The 24,597-nt window shown below is 47.4% G+C and overlaps 1 protein-coding gene across 2 annotated transcripts in view; it reads right to left on the reverse strand.

The window, feature by feature from the left end:
- Positions 1 to 6,820, reverse strand: part of BANP (BTG3 associated nuclear protein) — a 990,655-nt gene extending 983,835 nt beyond the window's left edge. For both annotated transcript variants that reach the window (XM_086945823.1, XM_086945822.1), the window contains exon 1: positions 6,689 to 6,820. The gene's annotated coding sequence lies outside the window, so the exon portion shown is untranslated. The remainder of the gene's footprint in view (positions 1 to 6,688) is intronic.
- Positions 6,821 to 24,597: the final 17,777 nt, after the last annotated feature.

The following is a 24,597-nucleotide window of genomic DNA, read 5'->3' on the forward strand; positions in this document are numbered from 1 at the left end:
GTAGAGAGCTATTCTGGCTTATTAAAAAGTAGGGTTTTTATGAGTTTACGGAAGGTGATTAGTTTGGGCTCCGATCTGAGTAAAAGAGGGAGGGAGTTCAAGAGCTTGGCGAGATTGTAGGAGAATGAGCGGCCTCCACACCTAGCTCTCTTGAACCTGTGTATTACGGTCAAGAAGGACCCAGATCTAAGCTGTCTGGTTGGTAGGCAGTAATCAGGGGTTGATTGAAGATAGCGCCCGTTTTCTAGAAGGATCAGTGTGCAATGCACATTGCCTTAAATTCGATCCTAGCTCTCACTGGGAGCCAGTGGAGGTCCTTTAGTCTGGGTTTGACTGGGACTCGGCGGGGAATTTGGAGGAGTGTTCTGGATGAACAGTTCTGAATAATCTACAGCTTGTTTAGAGTAGCTTGGGGTGCCCCTAGATACAGAGCATTCCCAAAGTCTAGACGAGACAAGATCAGACCCTGGACCATTATCTGTCTAGCGTGAAAAGGTAGCAAGGGATGGATTTTACGCAGAAGTCTTAGCAAGCCAAAGCAGGTGGCTGAAAGCTTAGTTGCTTGGTGGTTGAAGTCAAGGGACTTATCTAGCCAGATGCCCAGGCTTTTGATTGAGTCTTTAGGTGCGGGAGCTGGTCCCAGGCAGGGGGGCCAGAGTGGGTCAATGGTGCTGTTGATGGAGTTGCAGAGGAGCATGAGCTCAGTTTTATCCCCATTTAATTTAAGGCAGGAGGATGTCATCCATTTGGTGACTGCTTCCAGGCAGTTCTTCAGCCCGTGGGGTGCGGTTTGCGGGGGAATTGAGAGCCACCACTAGCAGAGTATCATCCGCATAGGTGACGATTTTTACTCAGAAAGGGCAGACGATCTCAGCTAGGGGGCTCATGTATATGTTGAATAGCGTGGTGCTTAGGGAGGAGCCCTGCGGGGCGGTACAGCTCAAGGGCTTGCTAGGGGAGGTGTAGTCACCCTCAAATACCTGGAAGGAGCGGTTGGAGAGGAAAGACTTAAACCAAGTGATTGCCATTCCTGAGATTCCCTTCCTGTTAAGTTGGTGCAGTAAGATGCTTTCTTTACTACAGTTGCCACTCAGGCAATTCTACACATCACACTCTCTATAACATACAAACCACTGTTCAATACAAAATGTTGATACACAAAAGAACATTGTGAATTCTGTAGTAGTAAAGGTGATGGTGGGTGCGATTGAATGTTGTGGAATGAGCAGTAGTAATGGCAATGATGGCAGTAGCAGGTAGAATAGTGAGGCACTACATTGTCAAGATGTCCATAAAGCAGCACTGTAGAGCCTTTTCATAGTGATCTCCAGGTAAGGCCGATGGCAGGCAGTCTGCATACAAAATCAGTTGACCAGTGTGCGAATCAGAAGCGCTGCCAGGCTTTAAAAGAAAACATATGTTTATTAATTTTTTAAGGAGCTACACAGACAGGTCACTGGAACTGGTGCACGCAGACGAGGCATAACAGAAGTCAAGACCACTAAGAGCAGCAGTAAAACTCCCACAAGAAGGCAGAGCAGAAGACTAAATACCATGAGCCATTGTAACAAAGGGTGGTGGAACAAATGGTTTATCAGAGAGTAACTTCTCTGAAATCCACCGTATGTATATTTAAGATTTTTTTTTTTTTAACAAAGTCCATTTCTAACCAGAACTTCAATATAATTAAAAACAAGAATACGAACGATATGGGGGCAGATCAAAATGAAGAAGGTAACATGAAGACGGTTATACACCCCGACAGGAAAGCGAGGAGGCAAAAACAAATCCCAAGTATGACAAAGTCCAACAGTATTTACAAGACTAAATGTATGACAAAATGTGAAGTCTTACACAAACCTATAGTCAGGTGCTTCCACCAAAAAAAAAAAAAAAAAAAATCAATAGAACACTTCATAGTCATAACAGACAACATCCTTTACTCGGGCTGGGTGGAGGTCCTAAGAAGCAAATTCTCCAACCACTGCTGTATGGCTAACTTGCCGTAAGAGTACATACTCTACACCCTGGGTCTCCAACCGGTCAATCGCGAGCTACCGGTCGATCGCGAGCTACCGGTCGATCGCCGAGACCCTGTGAGTAGCTCGTGACACTTGCTGCTCAATTTAGTAGCCCTTTAGTGTTGTTTGGGCTGTTTAGGCTTTTTTCTGGTTTCGTTGCCCACCCTCACCCAAACCAGCAGCTCAGATTGGCTTTGAGCTTAGCTTAGCTGGGGTGGGTTGGGCCGAAGAGGATGACGTTCCTCTTCTACGTGGAGATCAGCGTCACCCTCAACTATGCGCCCCCTGCATTTTCCTCACTGGCACCGCGCTGTTAATTGGTTGAGTCACGAGCGCGAAAGGTGCTCGTGCGGAGCTGAAGCAGGCCTGGCAGGATAAAGCAGCTGATTTCCAGGTCGCGCAAATAGAGTATAGAACTGCCAGTACCTGCACCATCCAAGCAGCAGGTAAGCCGTGGGAGCACATCCTGAGGCCTGGACCCACAACACTTAAGCCTGTAAAAGTAAACTTTATACTACTAGATAAATGATTTTATTCAGACGTGGCATACTTCAGGCTTCTATGCATGTGCTTGCCTAGAAAACACCTCAGTTGTACCCTGCCATCTTATTCGACTCCGGATGCTGCAATAATCACAGCGCGACACCAATTAAGTGCTTCACATCATTAGTGCTGTCTGCCAGCCAGGTGGAGGACTCTTCTATGCCTGCCACGTCTAAGTAGGCATATCTACAGTCGGTGATCTGTGAAGGGAGGCAGAGTCCCCGGGGTGCCCTGGGACAGACAGAACAGCTATTCCTGCAGCTGGAAGAGGCCTGCTGTACGTGCACTAGGTGTGTAGGGGCTCTCTTAGAGAGTATATGTAGCAGGATCTCCATCTAGTAAAACTAGACCACACAGGGTTCTCCCAAACTCTCACCTCAAATCAGAAGCTTTAAAAACAGTCCCCATGATGCATTATGGTGCCCTAGTCGGGCTGGGGAGGAATGGAGAAAAAGAGGATGGTGAAAAGTGAAGTTTGCAGCTGAAAGGCGCCATTATCTGAAGCCAGTACAACAGGGGTTAAGCTGCACCAATCGAAGCCGGGGTTGATTGCATTAGCTTTCAGGCTGAACTCCCAAAGATATATTTGTTATTTCATTGTCTATTCTTATTGTATTTCATGTAAATCCCTAGGCAGGAGTCAACTATGCAAAGCAGGGTGAAATGGGCAGTGTGAAGAGTTGGTATTACTTCCCAGTGTACGGTGGCACTAACAACCACTGTAGCAATAAATAGTGGCGGTGGACAGAATCCAGGGCAGGCCCCCGGCTGGAAGTGTATATTGATGGCACTAGCAGGCTGTATAGGGGGATAGGCACTACTGGGAAGTGTAAGAAGAGGGCACTGGTAGGCCACATACGTTGCTGTCACTAGTGAGCAGTGTCAAATGCTAGAATTGGTGTGAAGTGTGAATAGCTGGGACTGGGGTACAGTGTGATGAAATCGCACTAGTTGGCAGTGAGATGCTGCCGCCGTTGGTTCAAGTAAGTAGCGGTCATTAATAAGTATTAAGGGACTGGTATTTGTGGGGAGTTTGAGGAGTTCCCACATGTATGTAGTTAGGCCCAAAACTTGCATCTTTCCAAAGTTCAAAATATTCTTCTCAAATTCATGCCCAAAATGACTGTACAATACTCAAAGACTGGGCAAAATCAAAGGGAACGATCTGAAATGACCAACAAATTCATGCTCAGAGAAAACACAGTAATATTCTAAAGTAAAATTAATTTTGTGTTTTATAGAATTTTACTTTCTCACACTAGTAGTTTCTTCTCACTTAAACAAATAATGCTAATTTAAAGCTTCTCTTTTTTTGAGCATGAAACAGAATGACTACACATCATGCTAATGTGCACTGTATTATCGTGCACACTTATAGAGTTACATATCTCGTTGATGGCACCTAGTTGAATGTACCTCGTTCAGTCCTGTGACAGCTCTCCGGATGCCCCATGCCACATTTTTAAGAAAGCATTTTAAACTCAAAGCAATTTTTTCAGGATGTGCCACTTGATAAGAGCATTGAAGTTATGGTACCAGGCACGCAGTGATTGATATTCAATTCAAGAAATCTGTAAATATCCATTCCAGAGAGTCTTGTTAAGTGTACTTGAAGGAGCACGACTGCTCTTGAAGCACTGGTATCAGAAATCATAGTCGAGCGTGAGGCTTCAGTGAAGCAATGTGAAAGAAATAAGCTTTTGGTGTCTGCCCACCAGTCCCTAACCGCTCCCAAACGAGTGGTGCCATGCAAAGTGACGGGGCACCCTGTGCCTGGTGTGGTGTCAAATCACACCGTCCTAGAGCCGGACCTGCGTTGGTTGCATTCATGCATGACCAAAAAAGTTTTAACAGAAGATCCCAGCATCTGATAGCTCAGGCTGGTGATAGCTGTGTGTATTGAGTCTCTGAATAACAGTCCTCTGCATAGGAGGTGAAAAAGGAAGACTGTACCTCTTGTTTGTCATAGAAATAAACCCAATCCCTGGGTTGACAATAGTAGAGGCCTGCAACAGTAGCACATTATAGGGGGCCCCCATGTGTCCTCTCTTGCCCTTTGTGTGCTAAAACCAGCGTGCCCAAACGCAATTAAACTGTCAACATGGGTGGACCACATCACCTCTGTAGTGCCTCATGGCTATAGTAGTAGTGACTAATTAAGGCAGAACTCCAATTAAGTTGCAAGGAGCGAGCTCACATCATTAGCATACAACTGTGTGCCCTCTGCCTTTCCCACCCGGACACAGCGCTTTTCATTGTGCGCAACAAGTGCTGGTGCAGGTGGTGCAAGTTGTATTGAACAACCGGATCACCTGCCATCTTTATATTTGATCGGAGAAGTAGGTAAGATGGTATCTATCTACAGTGGGTTATATCACAGAGTAGACATGATTGGGTAAAAACTGTTGTTTTTAAATAAACTTTTCCTCACTTATGATGCTCTGACAACACTGCCATGAGCCAGAAAATTATGTCTGTTTGTAATGTGCACTTTGTATATGGCCACAATTGTTAAATGTGTAACATTATTGACTATTAAAACATATGTACATGGTGGGAGTGACGCCATTTGACAGGACTGCACTCGAGAGGACAGTGGGGTGGGAATGGACCACAGGTGAAACAGGCCCTTCCCCAAAGGGATTGCCTGACAGATTTGTGTGCTGATTTCATTGGCTAGTGGGCTGGTTTTAATTGTTAATTTTTCTGATATTACCAAACATTGCGTGCTGCAAGTACAAATAGTCTAATCTTCCATACCTTGAAAAAAACCAAGGACCAGAAATAGCTCTCACTACACAAAAGGTTGGAGACCCCTGCTCTACACACAGCTATGGTAAGTTAACACAAACCCTCTGGAGGATCTCGGTTACAGAAACATACAAATCACGCGTTTCCTTCTTCCTCTAAGAGCTCAGTAAAATGGGATGGGGGGGGACTGTCTGTGCAGCAACGGAAGGCACAAATGATTTTTTGGGGGTTAGAGAAAATGATATTCACAGAAGTACCCCAATCTGGAGGGGACGGGACAACATGGAGGACATAGGACAAGGGATGTGTAAGAAAAACATCAGGCTGGAGAGATAATCAACACGAAGAATGCAGGCAATAACTTTAATAGTGAAGTGGCACACGAGGAAGTAAAAGACAGCACATGCCGTCACACAGAGCTGAAAGAAAACGAAAATAGTTGCCGAAATATGAACTATAAATAGGATATAAATATACCAATCAAAAGTATTAATAAAAGCTACGCTCTGGGGACGGAAAGCTATGGTTAAAAAAAGAAAGCAAATGAGTGACAAAATCAACCGATGGGCTGGCTCTTTCCCCACAAGCAGTCTTTCCACAACAGAGGTCTGTAGGGGAAATCTAATGTATAGTAGTCGATTTAAAACCCTGCATTAAGGCACACACATTCCAACTTCTGGAATTACAGAACTAGATGCAAACGTCCTGGCTACCCACACAAAATTGCAGCGCCTATTAATGTTTGAAACATAAATCTCTACAGTAAATGTTTAGGCGTCCATCAACTACGCTGAGAGTTAACATTGCTCACTTGGAAAGAAAGCTGTAGCCACAGAGACAAGCTGCGAGGGGGTCAGGCAGTGAGCCACAGGACAGGTGGATCAGGCAGTGCCCTTGAAATAGGAACGGACGTAATAATTAAAGAGACCTATCAAAAGGCAAGTAAGTAGGTCTTAGTTACTGGAAGATAGTGTGGCTAGTAAGCATACTGGGACGAGGGCACGACGTCCTACACTAGAAACCTAACTAAACACACCGAGTCCCTAGATACAGTTAAAAAAATGTAGTAAAACTACCACTTCACATAGTACCGAAGTCTTCAACAACAAATTCCAGGGGAAAATATAGCCACGCAGTCAGCAGTAAGACCACCACTTTGCACCCATGTCAAGGCCGCGCACCATGCGCGGTACTCAAGCCCTAAAAAAAAAGCTGCGTACCACTCCCGAAATGGAGATTCCCCACACACAAGCTGCCCGGGCGGGAAAGACTCCCCCTAAAAAAAGTCATAAACGTTCCTGGGCCACCATGCGCACGACCCTCCTTCTGCGAACCCAGGAGACTATCTGGGAAGCAGCGCAGCTTTCAATTACCGTGAGCGGCACCAGTTCTCGTGGTATTTCCCTGCCGCGGTGATACCGTCCGTCCTCGCGAGAGATCCTGGGCCGCCCTCTTTTTTTGATGAAGCTCAAGCCACGGCTCAGCCGAGACCAGGCCGGGCCGCGCAGGCGCACAAGAGAGCTGTCGGGCGTCTGTCTCCGTGATGTCACCACGCCTGTTAGAAAGAGGTGGGGGTGCCAATATGGCGCTCGCAACCGAGCTGAAGCTGGTCTGTGTTGCTGTTAAGGAGTCTAAAAAGAACTAGAATGATAACTTTATATTGTGATGACACAACAAAGTCGCCATGCTGTTCTTGGAGAAGAAGCCAAGGAAACCATTTTACTCCACGATTTCATTTTTTTTTCCATTTACAGTTTTATACAGCACAAACTCAACCCGAAGGTATTAGAGCGCTTTATATAAACACCACTTATGGTTCACAGGGACACATGCATTTTCTTTTTTTTGGGGGGGGGGGGGGGTGCGGGAGGGTTACGCCTCAGTAAGATGTGGTTAATTGCCCAGAATCACAGGTTCTTGAGCCAATGCTGAAACTCGAACTTGGATCCCCTGTTCCAAAGTTGGCACCCACCCTTTTCTTTAGGAAATTAGCTCACTATTAAAGTTACCCATACTTTTCTATTCTTGCCTTTGGCACTACGCCATCTGCATTTGAATCTCAGAATTGATAGTTGCTGTTTGTTGTTTTTTTATGCATACATGCCAATAGACCTGATTCAGGCGGGATACTACCGATTTTTCAGGCCAAAAATGGCTTTATTTGAGCTGTCTCCCGCCTGAAATTGCATTTTTTACAATAAAAGTCATAGGGAATTTTTATTATCCAGATTTTTTATTTTAAATCTCCTGTGTCCATGTCCTAAAATGTTGACATGTATGTTTATGAATTTCAATAAAATGATAAAAAAAACAAAAGTAATTCAAAAGATTTTATAAATATTTAAACTGGGATACCGCTTACAGAGAAATCCTACTAAGTGAAACTCGTCATGTAGTTAGGCAAAGGCATTCTCGCAATTTCTTAGCCTTCCTGGGAGCACCCAGATTTGCCAAGTAAATAAGCAGCACCAAGGTGGACAGCCTAATGTTTTTAATAGTATACTTCACTGTCTGATAGAGTCCCCACTTTAGCCAACCAAGAGGGATGCTGGGGCCTTTGTGGGTGATGGCCCAGCCCCTATGCGTTCCCAATTCAGCCATGTCAAGTTTCCCAGGTCCATGCGTGATATGTTGCTCTAGTCCAGGTTTTTTCTTTGAATTCTGAGACTTTTAGTCATGCTTACGCCATTATAAAACAAAACTATATGTCCCAGAATTCAAAGAAAAAAAGTGTGGTCTGGATCTGCGCATCATGCATGGACCTGAGAAACTTGGTACCTATGCAATATGGAAATTGGTTGTACAGATTAGCTTCTTCCGCTTGTCACTACTGCAAATAGTTTGGTTCGATGAGTGTGCCTTTCACATATGTGCTACCGCTTCTCACGGCATCTGCTAATATTGAACTTGGAGAGGCTGGGAAATCATGTTGTAGCGTTCTTGTCAACTGGATAAGAAAAATAGAGTAACATTTTTTCTAGCTGATGCGTCAATAATTTTCAATTCTATTAACCACATCGCTGCGGCGGCTATTTCGGTGCAGCGCTAAGAGGGCGGGGCGGCCGCTCGGCGGCCGCATGCTAATGCCGGAACCGCTCCGTCATCAGCGGCGGTTGGGCTGTGCTCATGATGGAGCGGTTCCGTCATGGCCCCGCCCGCTCAATAGAACGCTCAGCACAGGCGCGGAATTCGCGCCGCGCATGAGCGGCGGGCATGCCATGACAGAACCGGTCCGTCATCAGCACAGCGCACCCGCAGCTGATGACGGAGCGGATCCGTCATCAGCACGGAAAGGGTTAAGGACACCGAGGCGAGGATTATGCTTCTCTTTCTTTATTGAGATAAAATACAGCAGCCAATTAAATGTTAAACAGCATAATCCCGGAAGGACTACCCCTCCATGTATGCACCAATCACTTTACCCCCATAGGTATAAATGTCCAGGAAACCATCGTCCGTCCTCTTTCTTTGCGAACCATTAACTCAGTCCATCAACCTGAACCATTGAATTCAATCTCAGTCGATTAATTCCATCGACATGAACCATAACTTCAACAAAGATCCTCTTGCCTTGACCATGGCAACATTTTTTCCAGACTCTTCATGTTGCCTTATTCTGATCTCCTGAAAAGAGAATATAAGTCGTAACATACCAGTATCTGGATACACTTTAATCAATACAAACGGGCGGGAAAAAAACAACATTATTTTAGACATATCTTTAAGACATATATCATTTTTATAGTCATGAATAACCATTAACACATGTTTTACAATTGAGTTCTAGGGTGGGCTAATCCTCGCCTCCATGTCCTTAATAGAATTGAAAATTCTTGATGTGTGAGCAGGATTTTTTTTTTGTTCTATGTCAGTCCATGGAGGCTTCATATTATGCTAGTTTAAAGTTGAGCAACCACCATAGATGCTACTACATCAACAATCAGCTTGTGATAAAACGTCTTAAAAGTTGAATCAGAAGACCAGTTCACCGCAGTCATGATGTACTCTAAAGGAGAACCAGTAGAAAATGCTTTAGAAGCCAAAGCTCCTCTTACAGAGTGAGCTCCAAATGCAGAAGTATTGATACCTGCTTGACTTAACAACCAAGTAACCCACCTGGCCAAAGTCGCCGAAGTGACTGGGAAAAAAGGTCTCTGCAATGAAATTAATATTTGTCCTGCTACATCATTTCTAAATTCTTTAGTCCAGTCTTTGTAACATTTTTAAGCATTGCACCACACATAATTTGCTGTGGTGTGGGAAGGCAGGATATGATACACATTTTGGATTTGTCTTGGTTCTTTTAGAAATTTTGAAGGAAACTTCAGAGGGAGTAAATACTCTCCCTGCTAAATCCAGTGCCCATGTGTTAGAAACACGTCTGCAGGAGATTAAACATAATACTAATGTAAGTTTCACTGAAAATTGTTTGCGAGGTAGGCCTTCATTCACTAGCCAATTCCTGATAAAACTAAAACCACATCTGCATCCCACAACATGGAATATCTAGGTTTCAGGGGATTCACTAACCTGATGCCCCTGACAAGCTTACATACTAGAGGATGCTCCCTCACTGGTTTACCATCCACATGGGGATGTCCAGCCGATATCGCAGAACGGAAATTGTTGATCGTCCGATAGGCCATCCCTTGATTCGCAATTTCCGATCGGAAATTAACAATCATATGGATTCCAGATCCGATGGGATCCCTCTGTCATTCAGAATATCAACCAACCCACCTATGCCAAGCTGATTCATATTGTTTGTGCTTAGTGGGTCCCCAAGACTGTGACAGGAAAAGCATTGCCTCCTGCGAAACTCCCTGCATTTGCCAACGTCTCCTGAAAGTCTCCACTCCATGAGGGACAGCTGCTCTTGTATCACTAGTGGGGGATGTTGACCCAGAGGGTCCAAGAGTATCTCTAGGAATGAGATCAGACATATTGGAGGGGCGCAATGTTAACGCCACTGGGAACCATACTTGTGCCTTCCAACAAGGGGAGATCAACATCAATTCCGCCTTCTGTCTTCAGACCTGTGCCAATACTCTCTGAATCATGATGAACGGGGGAAAGGCATAAAGTATACCCATTGTCCATGACTGAAGGAATGCGTATGAGTTAATCGCTTGAAGATTCGGACGCCAACTGTAAAATTGTGAAAGTTGGGTGTTTAGTCTGGACGCAAACAGGTCTATTGAGCATGGGCCCCACTTGTTGTCTAATTGTTGGAATATTCTGGGATGTAATCTCCAATTGCTCGAGTTGCATAGGAATTGTGAGTTCCAGTCTTCTCCTAAATTGGAGCTGACTGGAATGTATACAGCAGTCATTGAGATGTGGTGTAGTAACCAATAGTGCCAGAAATCCTTGGCTATTTCCACCAAGATTCGCAACTTGTGCCACCCAGACCGTGGATTTATCTCACTGCTGAGACATTGTCCATCTGCAGAAGAATACAACAACTCTCCTGGTGTGGAGAGAATGTGCGTATCGCATAAGAGCCTGCTAGCAGTTCTAGATAGTTTATGTGTAATTTCAATGCACCCGTCTCCACTGAACCGAACCGGGCTCCCCAAACTGATTGAATGGCATCTGATTCTATCACCACCTCCGGGACTGATGTGAAAATGTTCCTGCCATTCCATGCATCCATCTGATCCAACCACCAGGATATTTTCTGTCCTGGCCTCCGTGGATAACCAAATCTGTTCCGCGTAGCTCAACTCTTTGCGCAAGTGCATGATCTTCAGCCTCTGCAGTGCCGGGTAGTGGAGGGTGTGAGAAGTTGGCCTGATATATAATGTTCACTATTCTAGTGAGCACTTTGTATCAGTCCAAACAACCCTTATTGATGATTGGTTGTAAGTCAACCTTATAGACCAGCTATCCTAGTAGCGTGGATACGAGCAGTCTTCAGGCTAAACTCTAGAGGGCGTGTTAAGCCAGCTGTTATACCATCACATATACCCCTTGAAACCCAAGTGAAAGGACACCACACAAGTGTTATGAAAATAAACAGTGTATTTATTTAGATCACAACAGCCCTGTACTCTTTATGAGGACAGGGTACTAAGCACACAACAAAACTCTTACGAAAGTACTTTAAGTTGCACAATTTACACAAATGCCCGAGGGGCACGAAAAACCATATACTATGAAAGTGGAATGCGAAATTACTAGCAGGTAAGTACTGTACTAATAGGCTTTGGAATCGCTAGGACTACGTTACTGAACCTTCAGATTACTAGTAGGAGGCCTAGGGGACTCGGGTGCAGAGTGTGCACTCTCACGCGGGATGCGGGGCAAAGTCTATGGGACCTAGTAAAAGCAAAGTTAGTGTTCTCGGGCGAACCCGATAAGGTAGATCGAAAACGACAGTGGATCCTGACCCTTGGATAGTGAGGCTATGCTGGGGCACCGAAATGCCGAAGTTACCTAGCCCAGGGGCTGCAGCTGCACAGGTCTCAAAAGACGTCAGGAATCCTCGTAGACGAACCAGGAGCCTGGAGGAAAGAAGTTGCTGGCAGGCGACCAGTGAAGATAGTTCGAGTGATCCAAGCCTGGATCGAAGATGGATGACACCTGAAAGCAGAGGGGACCAAGTTTGTGACTACTAGCCAGTAGTCAGGTGGCACCAGGAGGGCACCGGATGGTAGTCACCTCGACTAGGTGAGTGGGCGACGCTGTGCTCTGCAGATCTCACGGACCAGGAGGCGTTGTTGGTGACCAGGATGGAGGTGCGTGCTGTCCCACGATGGATGAAGCTGTCGACGTCGCTGGACCCAGGATTGGGGCAACAAGTCTTGGCAAATTCAAGCCCACGCGGTGGACTCAAAATGGCGTCTGGAGTGGACCAGGAGGGTCCGGGGTGCTCCTCTTTTGGAAGGGAGCAAGGGCCAGTCTGGAGCAACCAGACCAGCAGCAGTGATGTCGTCGGGCGTCGTTAAGAAGGCCACAAGCCAGCGGGCTAGTAGCCAAACAACGCAGTGAGCAGCAAAAAGCAGAAGGGCCCCACGCAGATCGTGGAGATGCTGGGAGGCTGGACTTCGGTGCTGGAGCTGCTCAGGGTCGGGGCTTCTCGGACCCCAAAGCACTCACCAGAGGATCCCTCGGCGGTCGTGCTGGATAAGAGTCGTGCAGTTCTGATGATGGCCGGTGCCTCGAGGTCTCGTCGCACCTACGGTTCTCAGCTTAGCTGTAGAGGTAGGTAGAGGTCAGAGGTGCCAGGGAAGCCGGGTCTCGTCGTGCTGGTCGGTCGGATTCCTGAGGAAGGACGTGCAGCAAACCGCAGAGTTCTTAGATGGTGCCTGCGGATGCAGGGTGACTACTCCTTAGCCACAAGGGAGAAATCTTGAGAAGAGTCTTGAGTTTCCTTTCGTAGAAAGTAGTTCTTGATTCAAAGATGATCTAATTTGGAAGGGTCCCCGCTCCTGCCTTTATCCTAAAGAAAGGGGTGGGTACGCGACTAGGTCCTGCCCTAGGGGTGGGACCAGGAAGGGGGGTGGTTACACCCCTCTCCCATGCCGGACTTTCCCCAGGCCAGGGGCTGGTGTGCCCCTGGAACTGGTTCTAGCCGGCAGATGCGTAGTGAGCACCGGGGTGCCACTTGCAGTCACCTTCCTGTAAAGCCCTGCCTACCCAGGATACACAAAACCCTGTCTGGGATGGTGCTAGCACCGCCCCTGACAGGAAACCCTTTGTCCAAGCTCTCCTCGCTGGAAGGACTCCCAGCAGCAGGAGGTCAGACTCGTGTCTGTGGTGGCAGCATCCATTTTGTGGAGCTAAGGCTTCAGTTAACTTTAACCGGGGTTCACAGTTACATACATGTCGTGTCCCTCTAGAAGGGTGGAATGCTAACCCCGTCGCCAGAATTGGCGAGGGGTTAGTATTCCAATTTGTATGACACCTTACTCGACATGTTTTGATAAAGCAATACCAAAGATAGCATTTAACCGCGAGGATTATAATGCACTTAAGAGTATATGGTATGCGTTATCATGGAACAGCTATTAGGACTTGGTTCCGCAAGCTGCAAACGGGCTCAGCTCATGCCAGAGCACCATTTCACATGATTCCATGCACTCTGCCTTCAGGATTGTCAAGGCCTGCCATAGGAGTGACTGATAGGAATCTGTGTGTCCATTTTTAGGGTTAGATATAGGTATACTATATCTAAAGCAAAGGGTGATTACACCACCTTGCCCCAGCTGTCGTGCAGCCAGTTGTGTCAGATTTAGATGGCCATCCAGGGGTGGCATAATACATGCTTCAGCCCCTGGTAGGCCCTGGGTACACCTATGCCCTGAGTTACAGGGTCTGATAAGGTGGCCCAGTTCCAATTCGGTAATGCACCTAAGGTACACATGTCAATTTAGTGAGAGAACAGCTAGGCTGTGGGTCTGATTGGCAGGCCCACAGCCAGAGAAAGTCGTAAACCAGTGAAACAAAAGCAAAAAATCTGGGTGATCATAGGATTGCAGACCCTACTCTCCTACATGACCCCCCCCCCCCCAAACTTTGGGACAATAAACTAACCTTGACCAGGTGAGTCTTCTTGCTCTAAGTGGAAATACCTGGAGAGCCCATCTGCATTGCCATGATCAGTGCCAGGTCTATGCTCCACTGTAAAATCCATCCCCTGAAGGGAAATGGACCACCTAAGTAGTTTGGGGTTTTCACCCTTCATCTGATTTAGCCACAAGAGGGGCTTATGGTCGGTCTGAATCTTGAAATGAGTGCCGAACAAGTATGGCCTCAGTTTCTTCAGGGCCCAAACCACAGCAAAGGCCTCCCTCTCAATAGCTGACCAATTTTTCTCTCTGGGGGTCAGCCTTCTGCTTATAAAAGCAATGGGCTGGTCTTGACCATCAAAATTCAGTTGAGATAGAACAGCTCCCACACCCAACTCAGAAGCATCTGTTTGGACAATGAATGGTTTGGAGTAGTCTGGACTCTTGAGGATAGGTGCTGTGCACATGGCCTGCTTTAGGTCATCGAATGCTTTTTGACAGCCTGCTGTCCACTGAACCTTTTTGGGCATTTTCTTACTTGTCAGTTCATTAAGTGGAGTCACAATTGATCCATAATTCCTGACAAACTTTCTGTAGTAACCAGTCAGGCCCAAGAAAGCTCGAACCTGAGTCTGGGTGGTTGGAGGAGCCCAGTCCCTGATTGACTGTATTTTGCTCTCCAGTGGTTGAACTTGGCCTCCACCTACAAGGTGGCCCAAGTATACAACCTGTGTCTGCCCTATCTGGCACTTGGTGGCCTTGATAGTGAGACCTGCTGCTTGCAGTGCCTCTAAGACTTTCCTCAGGTGGACCAGGTGATCCTCCCAGGTGGAACTAAAGACAGCTATATCATCTAGATATGCTGCACAGAAGTCATCCAGCCCAGTGAGAACATGATTCACCAACCTTTGGAAGGTGGCAGGTGCATTTTTCAGACCAAAGGGCATTACCACAAATTGATAATGCCGACCAGGGGTTGAAAATGCTGTTTTGGGCTTGGCATCCTCAGCTAACCTGTTTTGACAATACCCAGCTGTCAGGTTAAATGTACTTAAGTAGTTGGCAGAAGCCAATCTATCTATAAGTTCATCTGCCCTTGGTATTGGGTGGGCATCAGTCTTAGTGACTGCATTGAGACCCCTGTAGTCTACGCAGAACCTCATCTCTTTCTTACCACCCTGGGTGTGAGGTTTTGGCACTAGAACTACTGGACTAGCCCAAGGGCTATCTGAGGGTTCAATGACTCCCAACTCCAACATTTTCTGCACTTCTGTTTTGATGCAGTCTCTAACATGATCAGGCTGCCTGTAGATTTTACTCTTAACTGGCAAGCTGTCACCAGTGTCAACCTCATGGGTACACCAATTGGTCTGACTGGGTGTTAGAGAGAACATATGCCTGAAGGATTGAAGAACCTGTTTACAATCCTTCTGTTGATGTTCAGAGAGGCTGCCACAAAAGACAACACCATCCACTGATCCATCATCAGGATTCTGAGTGAGCAGGTCTGGGAGAGGGTCACTCTCTTCCTCCTGTCCCTCATCTATGGCCATGAGCAAGCTCATGTTCTTCCTGTCGACATATGCTTTGAGCCTGTTGACATGGAGCACCCTGTGGGGGCTCCTGGGAGTGCCAAGGTCCACCAGGTAGGTGACCTCTCCCTTTTGCTCAAGAATTGTGTGGGGCCCAGACCATTTGTCTTTGAGTGCTGCTGGGGCCACTGGCTCCAACTCCCACACCTTCTGTCCAGGCAGGACAGCCTTTTGGTCATGCCAAGCTTTTTGGAGTTCTTGAATGGCCTTAAGGTTTTCAGATGCCTTCTCCATATACTCAGCCATCCTGGAGCGGAGACCAAGTACATAGTCCACTATGTTGGTTGCAGGCTTTTTGAGAGGTCTCTCCCATCCTTCCTTCACCAAACACAGGGGCCCTCTTACAGGATGCCCATACAAAAGTTCAAAAGGGCTGTAGCCAACCCCCTTTTGTCGGACCTCTCTGTAAGCAAACGGAAGGCAGGGTATCAGGACATCCCATCTACGCCTGAGCTTTTCAGGTAGTCCATGAATCATCTCTTTTAGGGTCCTGTTGAACCTTTCAACAAGCCCATTGCATTGTGGATGATAGGGTGTAGTGAACTTGTAGTTGACACCACATTCCTTCCACATAGCAGTTAAGTAGCTTGACATGAAGTTTGCACCTCTGTCAGAGACAACCTCCTTAGGGAAGCCCACTCTGGAGAACACTCCAACTAGGGCTCTTGCCACAACAGGTGCTGTAGTGGTCCTAAGGGGAATAGCTTCAGGATACCTGGTGGCATGATCCACTACCACCAGTATAAACTTGTGCCCTGATGCTGTCTGGGGTTCCATTGGACCAACAATGTCAATCCCCACTCTTTCAAAGGGCACCCCCACCACAGGCATTGGTATAAGGGGGGCCTTTGTTGTGCCACCTGACTTACCACTGGCTTGGCAAGTGACACAGGAGCGACAAAACTCCTTGGTATCCTCATTCATGTGAGGCCAGTGAAAGTGTGAGACAAGTCTGTCCCAAGTCTTTGTCTGGCCTAAGTGACCTGCTAAGGGAATCTCATGGGCCAAGGTAAGAAGGAAACCTCTCTGAGTCAAGGGGATAACCAGCCTCCTGGCCATGCCAGGCTTGGGGTCTCTTGCCTCAGTGTACAGGAGTCCATCCTCCCAGTATACCTTGTGGGTACCTGTGGCGTTCCCAGCAGCCTCAGCAGCAGCCTGCTCTCTGAGGGGTTCAAGGGAAGGGCAGTCTAATTGTTCCTTCCCCAGGTCTTCTCTTGAGGGTCCCCCTGAGCCCAGGAATTCAACTTGATCAAGTTCAAACTGTTTAGGCTCAGTTTCCCTCAGTTCCTGTAGGTCAGCCTCCTCTGAGACTTGATCCTCAACCTGGGGCAAGGGGGAAGGCAATGCCTTAACCCTACTGCTCTTCTTCTTGGAAGGTGGCTGGTCCATTGTTCCAGGATCCAGCACCTGTTCAGTGGGGCATCTTCTGGCCTGTGACCTAGTCACAGCAAGCACATGTGCTGGCAAGCCTAACATCTCCATGTGAGTCCTATGCTCCACTTCTGACCATTGTGATGACTCCAAATCATTGCCCAACAAACAATCCACTGGGAGGTCTGAGCTAACTACAACCTTCTTTTGGCCAATTACCCCTCCCCAGGAGAAAGCAACAATTGCCATACTATGACTGGTAGTGACATTGCTTGCATTGGTCACCAGGAAATCTGTACCTGGCATGATCTGTCCAGGGTCCACAAAGTTAGGTGTCACCATTGTGACACTGGCACAAGTGTCCCTATAGGCCTGAGCCATTTTGCCATTGATAAAAGGTGTCTGTCTGTATTTGCTCAAAGTATTGGGACTGACATCAGGGGATATATCCACATCCCCTGTACAGACAAGGACAGCCTGAGTGAGTGTGCCAACTAAGTTGTCATACCCCTCAGAACCCAAGATTAACCCAACTAAACCCTTGGGAGGTGCACTACTACTGCTGGCTGTACTAGGGGGCACAGGTGCCTTAGGGGCTGCAGTAGCAGGAGTCTGCCCTCCTTTCTTGGTGCACTCACTAAACCAGTGAGTTTTGCTTTTACAGTATTGGCACCACCTTTTTGACTGGCCTTCTTGAGTCTTCTTCTTCTGGGAAGCCTGACCCCCACCCTCTTTGGATTGTTGGGGACCTGTCGAAGACTTCTGGTCATTTTCACCTTTAGTATCTTTACCCTTCTGGTCTGCTTTCTTCTGACCACCCTGGTTCTGGCCCTGGTTTTGCTTAACTCTTGTTCTGACCCATCTGTCTGCCTTCTTTCCCAATTCTTGGGGAGAGGTCAGATCTGAGTCAACAAGATGCTGATGCAACAACTGGTTCTGACAATTGTTTAAAATCTGTTCTCTCGTGATCAGATTATACAATCCTGTGTAATCAGCAACTTTACTGCTCAGCGACCAGCCCTCCAAAGCCTTAGTGGCACAATCTACACAATCAGACCAATCCTGAGACTGAGTTTTCTGGGTATCCCTGAACAGCAACCTGTACTGCTCAGTGGTTAGGCCAAACCCATCAATCAGTGTATTCTTCAGGATCTGGTAATTGTTAGCATCCTCCACTCTTGTAGTGAGGAGCTTATCTCTACCTTTACCTTCAAAGGAGAGCCTCAAGATAGCTGCCCACTGACTTTGGGGGACACACTGTACAGTGCAGGCCCTCTCCAAAGCAGTAATCAATTTGTGGATATCATCCCCTTGTTTAAAGGGGGGCACTATCTTACTCAGGTGTCTAGTGCCTAAACTCCTGTTTTCCCTTGGGGGAATGCTGCCACCAGTGGGAGTTGTCCCACTCAATTCTTGCTCTCTAGCAAAGGCAAGTCTCTCTTTGGCCAGGGCAAGTTCTTCCCTTTCAATCCTCAGATTGACTTCCCTTTCTTTGGCTTCATATACTCTCCTCTGAGGGGATGTCATCCTCCTCTGAGCAGAGGCCTGAGAGCCACTGGTTTGAATGGATCTGTTAGAACCTCTTGATAGAGACCTAACTCGTCCATTCCCAATGTTAAGCTGGCCTGAGAGGGGTCCCAGGGGTCTCCTAGTACCATTCTCATGCCTGCTTAAGTTGTCCCTAGTTAGCTGGCTAACTACTTCTGGACCTTTGTCTTCCTCATCCTCAGATGGCTCTAGATCCTCATCCTCTTCACCTTCTGCAGAGAGATGGATAAGGTCAGGGTCACCTGAGGTTCCCTCTAGGGGAGGCATGTTCCCATCTGGATTAGAAGGGTCTGGGTTACCAGCCCTCCTGGCATCATAAGTCTCTAAGAGACCAATTAGGAATGGGATTGTGGGGTTAGACCCCTGTTTTAGCTTCCTGGAGGTACACACTTGTCTCATCTCCTGGAAGCTAAGAGCAGCATATCTGGAAGTGACCTGTGGAGGGTCCACTGACACAAGGGGAGACTCAGAGTTTCCTCCTTTGTCTGACATGCTAATTCTAGTGTGGTGTAAGTGCTGCACCTACCTACACTATATGTTTGCCTACTGATCCCTTGCTAAGAGTTGTAGCCAAGGTGTGCTAAGCCTTGAGGAGCTACAACAGCTGGTTCAGTAGAACTCAGAGTATTCTAAGCTAAGTTATATGTACCTGAAGTACTTATGTGATCTTTCACAAGATATTCTTAGGATACGTGTGGTAAAACAACAGCAAGCTCAAATCCCAACCGCTGCTCACCAATGTGAGAAGTTGGCCTGATATATAATGTTCACTATTCTAGTGAGCACTTTGTATCAGTCCAAACAACCCTTATTGATGATTGGTTGTAAGTCAACCTTATAGACCAGCTATCCTAGTAGCGTGGATACGAGCAGTCTTCGGGCTAAACTCTAGAGGGCGTGTTAAGCCAGCTGTTATACCATCACATATACCCCTTGAACACCAAGTGAAAGGACACCACACAAGTGTTATGAAAATAAACAGTGTATTTATTTAGATCACAACAGCCCTGTACTCTTTATGAGGACAGGGTACTAAGCACACAACAAAACTCTTACGAAAAAACTTTAAGTTGCACAATTTACACAAATGCCCGAGGGGCACGAAAAACCATATACTATGAAAGTGGAATGCGAAATTACTAGCAGGTAAGTACTGTACTAATAGGCTTTGGAATCGCTAGGACTACGTTACTGAACCTTCAGATTACTAGTAGGAGGCCTAGGGGACTCGGGTGCAGAGTGTGCACTCTCACGCGGGATGCGGGACAAAGTCTATGGGAGCTAATAAAAACAAAGTTAGTGTTCTCGGGCGAACCCGATAAGGTCTATCGAAAACGACAGTGGATCCTGACCCTTGGATAGTGAGGCTATGTTGGGGCACCGAAATGCCGAAGTTACCTAGCCCAGGGGCTGCAGCTGCATAGGTCTCAAAAGACGTCGGGAATCCTCGTAGACGAACCAGGAGCCTGGAGGAAAGAAGTTGCTGGCAGGCGACCAGTAAAGATAGTTCGAGTGATCCAAGCCTGGATCGAAGATGGATGGCACCTGAAAGCAGAGGGGACCAAGTTCGTGACTACTAGCCAGTAGTCAGGTGGCACCAGGAGGGCACCGGATGGTAGTCACCTCGACTAGGTGAGTGGGCGACGCTGTGCTCTGCAGATCTCACGGACCAGGAGGCGTTGTCGGCGACCAGGATGGAGGTGCGAGCTGTCCCACGATGGATGAAGCTGTCGACGTCGCTGGACCCAGGATTGGGGCAACAAGTCTTGGCAAATTCAAGCCCACGCGGTGGACTCAAAATGGCGTCTGGAGTGGACCAGGAGGGTCCAGGGTGCTCCTCTTTTAGAAGGGAGCAAGGGCCAGTCTGGAGCAACCAGACCAGCAGCAGTGATGTCGTCGGGCGTCGTTAAGAAGGGCGCAAGCCAGCGGGCTAGTAGCCAAACAACGTGGTGAGCAGCAAAAAGCAGAAGGGCCCCACGCAGATCGTGGAGATGCTGGGAGGCTGGACTTCGGTGCTGGAGCTGCTCAGGGTCGGGGCTTCTCGGACCCCAAAGCACTCACCAGAGGATCCCTCAGCGGTCGTGCTGGATAAGAGTCGTGCAGTTCTGATGATGGCCGGTGCCTCGAGGTCTCGTCGCACCTACGGTTCTCAGCTTAGCTGTAGAGGTAGGTAGAGGTCAGATGTGCCAGGGAAGCTGGGTCTCGTCGTGCTGGTCGGTCGGATTCCTGAGGAAGGACGTGCAGCAAACCGCAGAGTTCTTAGATGGTGCCTGCGGATGCAGGGTGACTACTCCTTAGCCACAAGGGAGAAATCTTGAGAAGAGTCTTGAGTTTCCTTTCGTAGAAAGTAGTTCTTGATTCAAAGATGATCTAATTTGGAAGGGTCCCCGCTCCTGCCTTTATCCTAAAGAAAGGGGTGGGTACGCGACTAGGTCCTGCCCTAGGGGTGGGACCAGGAAGGGGGGTGGTTACACCCCTCTCTCATGCCGGACTTTCCCCAGGCCAGGGGCTGGTGTGCCCCTGGAACTGGTTCTAGCCGGCAGATGCGTAGTGAGCACCGGGGTGCCACTTGCAGTCACCTTCCTGTAAAGCCCTGCCTACCCAGGATACACAAAACCCTGTCTGGGATGGTGCTAGCACCGCCTCTGACAGGAAACCCTTTATCCAAGCTCTCCTCGCCGGAAGGACTCCCAGCAGCAGGAGGTCAGACTCGTGTCTGTGGTAGCAGCATCCATTTTGTGGAGCTGAGGCTTCAGTTAACTTTAACCGGGGTTCACAGTTACATACATGTCGTGTCCCTCTAGAAGGGTGGAATGCTAACCCCTTCACCAGAATTGGCGAGGGGTTAGTATTCCAATTCGTATGACACCTTACTCGACATGTTTTGATAAAGCAATACCAAAGATAGCATTTAACCGCGAGGATTATAATGCACTTAAGAGTATATGGTATGCGTTATCATGGAACAGCTATTAGGACTTGGTTCCGCAAGCTGCAAACGGGCTCAGCTCATGCCAGAGCACCATTTCACACGATTCCATGCACTCTGCCTTCAGGATTGTCAAGGCCTGCCATAGGAGTGACTGATAGGAATCTGTGTGTCCATTTTTAGGGTTAGATATAGGTATACTATATCTAAAGCAAAGGGTGATTACACCACCTTGCCCCAGCTGTCGTGCAGTCAGTTGTGTCAGATTTAGATGGCCATCCAGGGGTGGCATAACACATGCTTCAGCCCCTGGTAGGCCCTGGGTACACCTATGCCCTGAGTTACAGGGTCTGATAAGGTGGCCCAGTTCCAATTGGATAATGCACCTAAGGTACACATGTCAATTTAGTGAGAGAACAGCCAGGCTGTGGGTCTGATTAGCAGGCGCACAGCCAGAGAAAGTCGTAAACCAGTGAAACAAAAGCAAAAAATCTGGGTGATCATAGGATTGCAGACCCTACTCTCCTACAGAGGGGACCCTGAAAAATTGCTTGAATGGATGAGCCTAAAAGTCCTACCAATCATGAAGAGTCCTCAAGGATATAGTCAGAGAAACAAGCACTCTCCTTAACTCTTTCTTGATTGAGATTATCTTTTTCATAGGCAGTAGTAACTGCGCTATTACCCAATTCACCTGAAATCCCCAAACCTCCATCAGTTGGGCTGGAGTCAGGATGGACTTGTCTGCATTGATGACAAAACCCAAGTCCTGGAGGAGTTGGGTCATCCAGGCTAGATGAAGTAGTACTGTATCCACACTCTGTGCCATAATCAGAAGGTCATCTAAATAGATGATGAGTCTCACCCCTCTCTCCCTCTAATATTGAACCACTGATTTGAGGAGTTTGGTGAAACACCAGGGGGCGGACTAAAGTCCGAAGGGCATGGCGGAAAATTAGAACCATCAGATTCCCTATTGGAATTGTAAGAACCTCGGGTGCGGAGGGGAAATGGAAACAGCTAGATACGCATCCTTCAAGTCGAGAAGGACCATCCAATCTTGTTTGAAAAGATGATCCCTCAATAAGTGTATGCCCTTCATTTTGAAGTGGCGATACACCACCTAGAAGTTGAATTCTTTGAGGTTAAAAACTAGTCTGAAACCCTGATCCTTCTTTGGGATCAAAAATATTGTACTGGTGAAACACTGGGGATGGGGAACCGTCTCTACGACTGCCCCTTTTCTCATAAGAGAATTCACTTCCTCGTCTATAAAAGACATTTCTACTTGGGAAAAATGCAGAGGTTGAGGTCTTTTTTTTGCTGAGGGGAGGAATAGAACTGTATGTGAAATCTCTGTACCATCTGAAGTACCCAAGGGTCTTCTGTCAAGCTCTCCCCCTTGTGAAGGAACAAAGCAATTTGTCCTCCCACCAATACCTCCCCAGCTTGAACTAGGTTTACCTCTATAGGAGGCATCTTCAGCACTGTTCTGTCCTCTATAACCGCCTCGGTTTTGCTTGCCTTTGCCACCTCAATTATTGCTAGGATAGAAGTTTGAGCGGTGGGCTCCGCCACGTCCCTGCTGGTCAAAACCTCTAGAGGTCTGGTTAAAACTTTGGCCAGTCGCTCGACCCCTGAAGCGTTAGGCCCTGGTAAAAAGGCCAGTGTGGAACTCCTTCTTAATGTTAGCTTGGGCCTTGTCTAGGACTAAAAAGGTAGCCACATATTTCCCCCAGTTCTTTGGCAAATTTGTCTCTGAAAAACACTCCATTAGCTGAGGTTCCTGCCTCAGTAGTGGCCAAATCAGCCAGCTGTGGGTCGATCCTCATCAAGAAGGTTCTTCTGCATTCCATTGAAAGGGAGCAATTTGTGTTGCTTAAAAACATACTCCCTGTTGTGCCCATTCCAATACTTTAGTTGGATCAAGGAGGGTATTAGAATCTTTAGCTTTAACAACTGCGTCAAGTATCTTTGTGAGGGGTCCAGCTATGTCCAAAAGTTTATCTTGGCACCCTTTCCATTCTCTATCTAAGCCCTTCTTGGGGTCTTTGTCGAATTTCTTCATGAAGGTGGCCATACTGGGGTCTAGTTCAGGGGTGTCTGCCACCTTGCCTAGAAGAGAGGGTCTAGGGCATTCAGATTTGAGAGTCGTGCACACTTTATGCTCAAAAGCCTGTCTGAGGTTCTCTTGGACGTAGTGTGCCACCTCTACGCATGCCACCCACTCTGTCGACCTTGGATGAATGATGTTTTAGGATCAAATAAAAGGTTCTTGTTAGGGGCTTTAGAGCTCACTTTGTGAGTTTTGCTGTTGCGCTTTGTTGCTCTGTTAAGCACTTCACTGTCTTGATCTGACTCAGATGTGTCCGCTGCGGCAGGAGAAGACTCCTCCACCTCCCCTGGGTTTGAAAGGGAGGATTTACCAGAAGGCCCACAAGAGAGGGAGCCGCCATAGCCATGGTCCTTGAGGACAGTAGAGGCCACTTGGGACAAGATTTCAGCTGAGGAGTGGAACGAGGGTTCCCCCAAAGAGGCATTAATAGCATGTTTCCCATAACTCTTTAGGCATTTAGTAAAGGGTTGCAAAGCTTTAATCAAAGCCCTGTTAACTGAGCCCTGAACATGGGTATCCAGGGCTTCTACTAACTGCTCCTCCATTTACTGCTCATAGGGCACCTCTTCATACTCCGCATAATCATTATAATCTGCCCATTGATTGGTGGTGGCCCATTGATCAACCTCGTCAGCGTAGTACGCCATTCTGTCAGTGGAGGTGTGGAGGAGGTTCAGGGGAGAAGTAGCCATAGGGTGCCAAATATCTTTTAGTCCTAACTAACCTAATTCCAAACTTACTGTAGCAATTACACTTTCTTTATATTCTTGTTTATATATATCTTATTTGAGTGTGGAGGGAGTCACCCCTTCAAATCTCCCCCGAGGCAAGGCCTTATGCACTCATTTGCCCCGTCGGGCGTTCAAATGGGACCAAGGATCATGGCAGGCAGGCAGCGCGTACTAGAGGAGCCGATCGGTAGAGAAAACCCGATCGGGTTGCTCGTGCATGCGCGTAGACCGTGGCGATAAAAAGGGGTCGGCCTCCTAGAGCATGCAAGCTATCCTGCTCCTGCTCCACAGATAGCCACTGATTATTAAGCAATGCAAAATACCACGCAGTGTCAAATACTTTCACTAAGCATGCAAATAACCTATGCCATAAATCACTACCAATCAGTAACAATAACCATAAGCAATTAAATAACAGTAACGTCACATGTACCTAACTCGCTGCTTCAGCAGCAAAGAAAGAGGACGGAAGATGGTTTCCT

This window comes from Lissotriton vulgaris, chromosome 12, assembly GCF_964263255.1.
Source record: "Lissotriton vulgaris chromosome 12, aLisVul1.2, whole genome shotgun sequence".
Classification (NCBI taxonomy): domain Eukaryota; kingdom Metazoa; phylum Chordata; class Amphibia; order Caudata; family Salamandridae; genus Lissotriton; species Lissotriton vulgaris.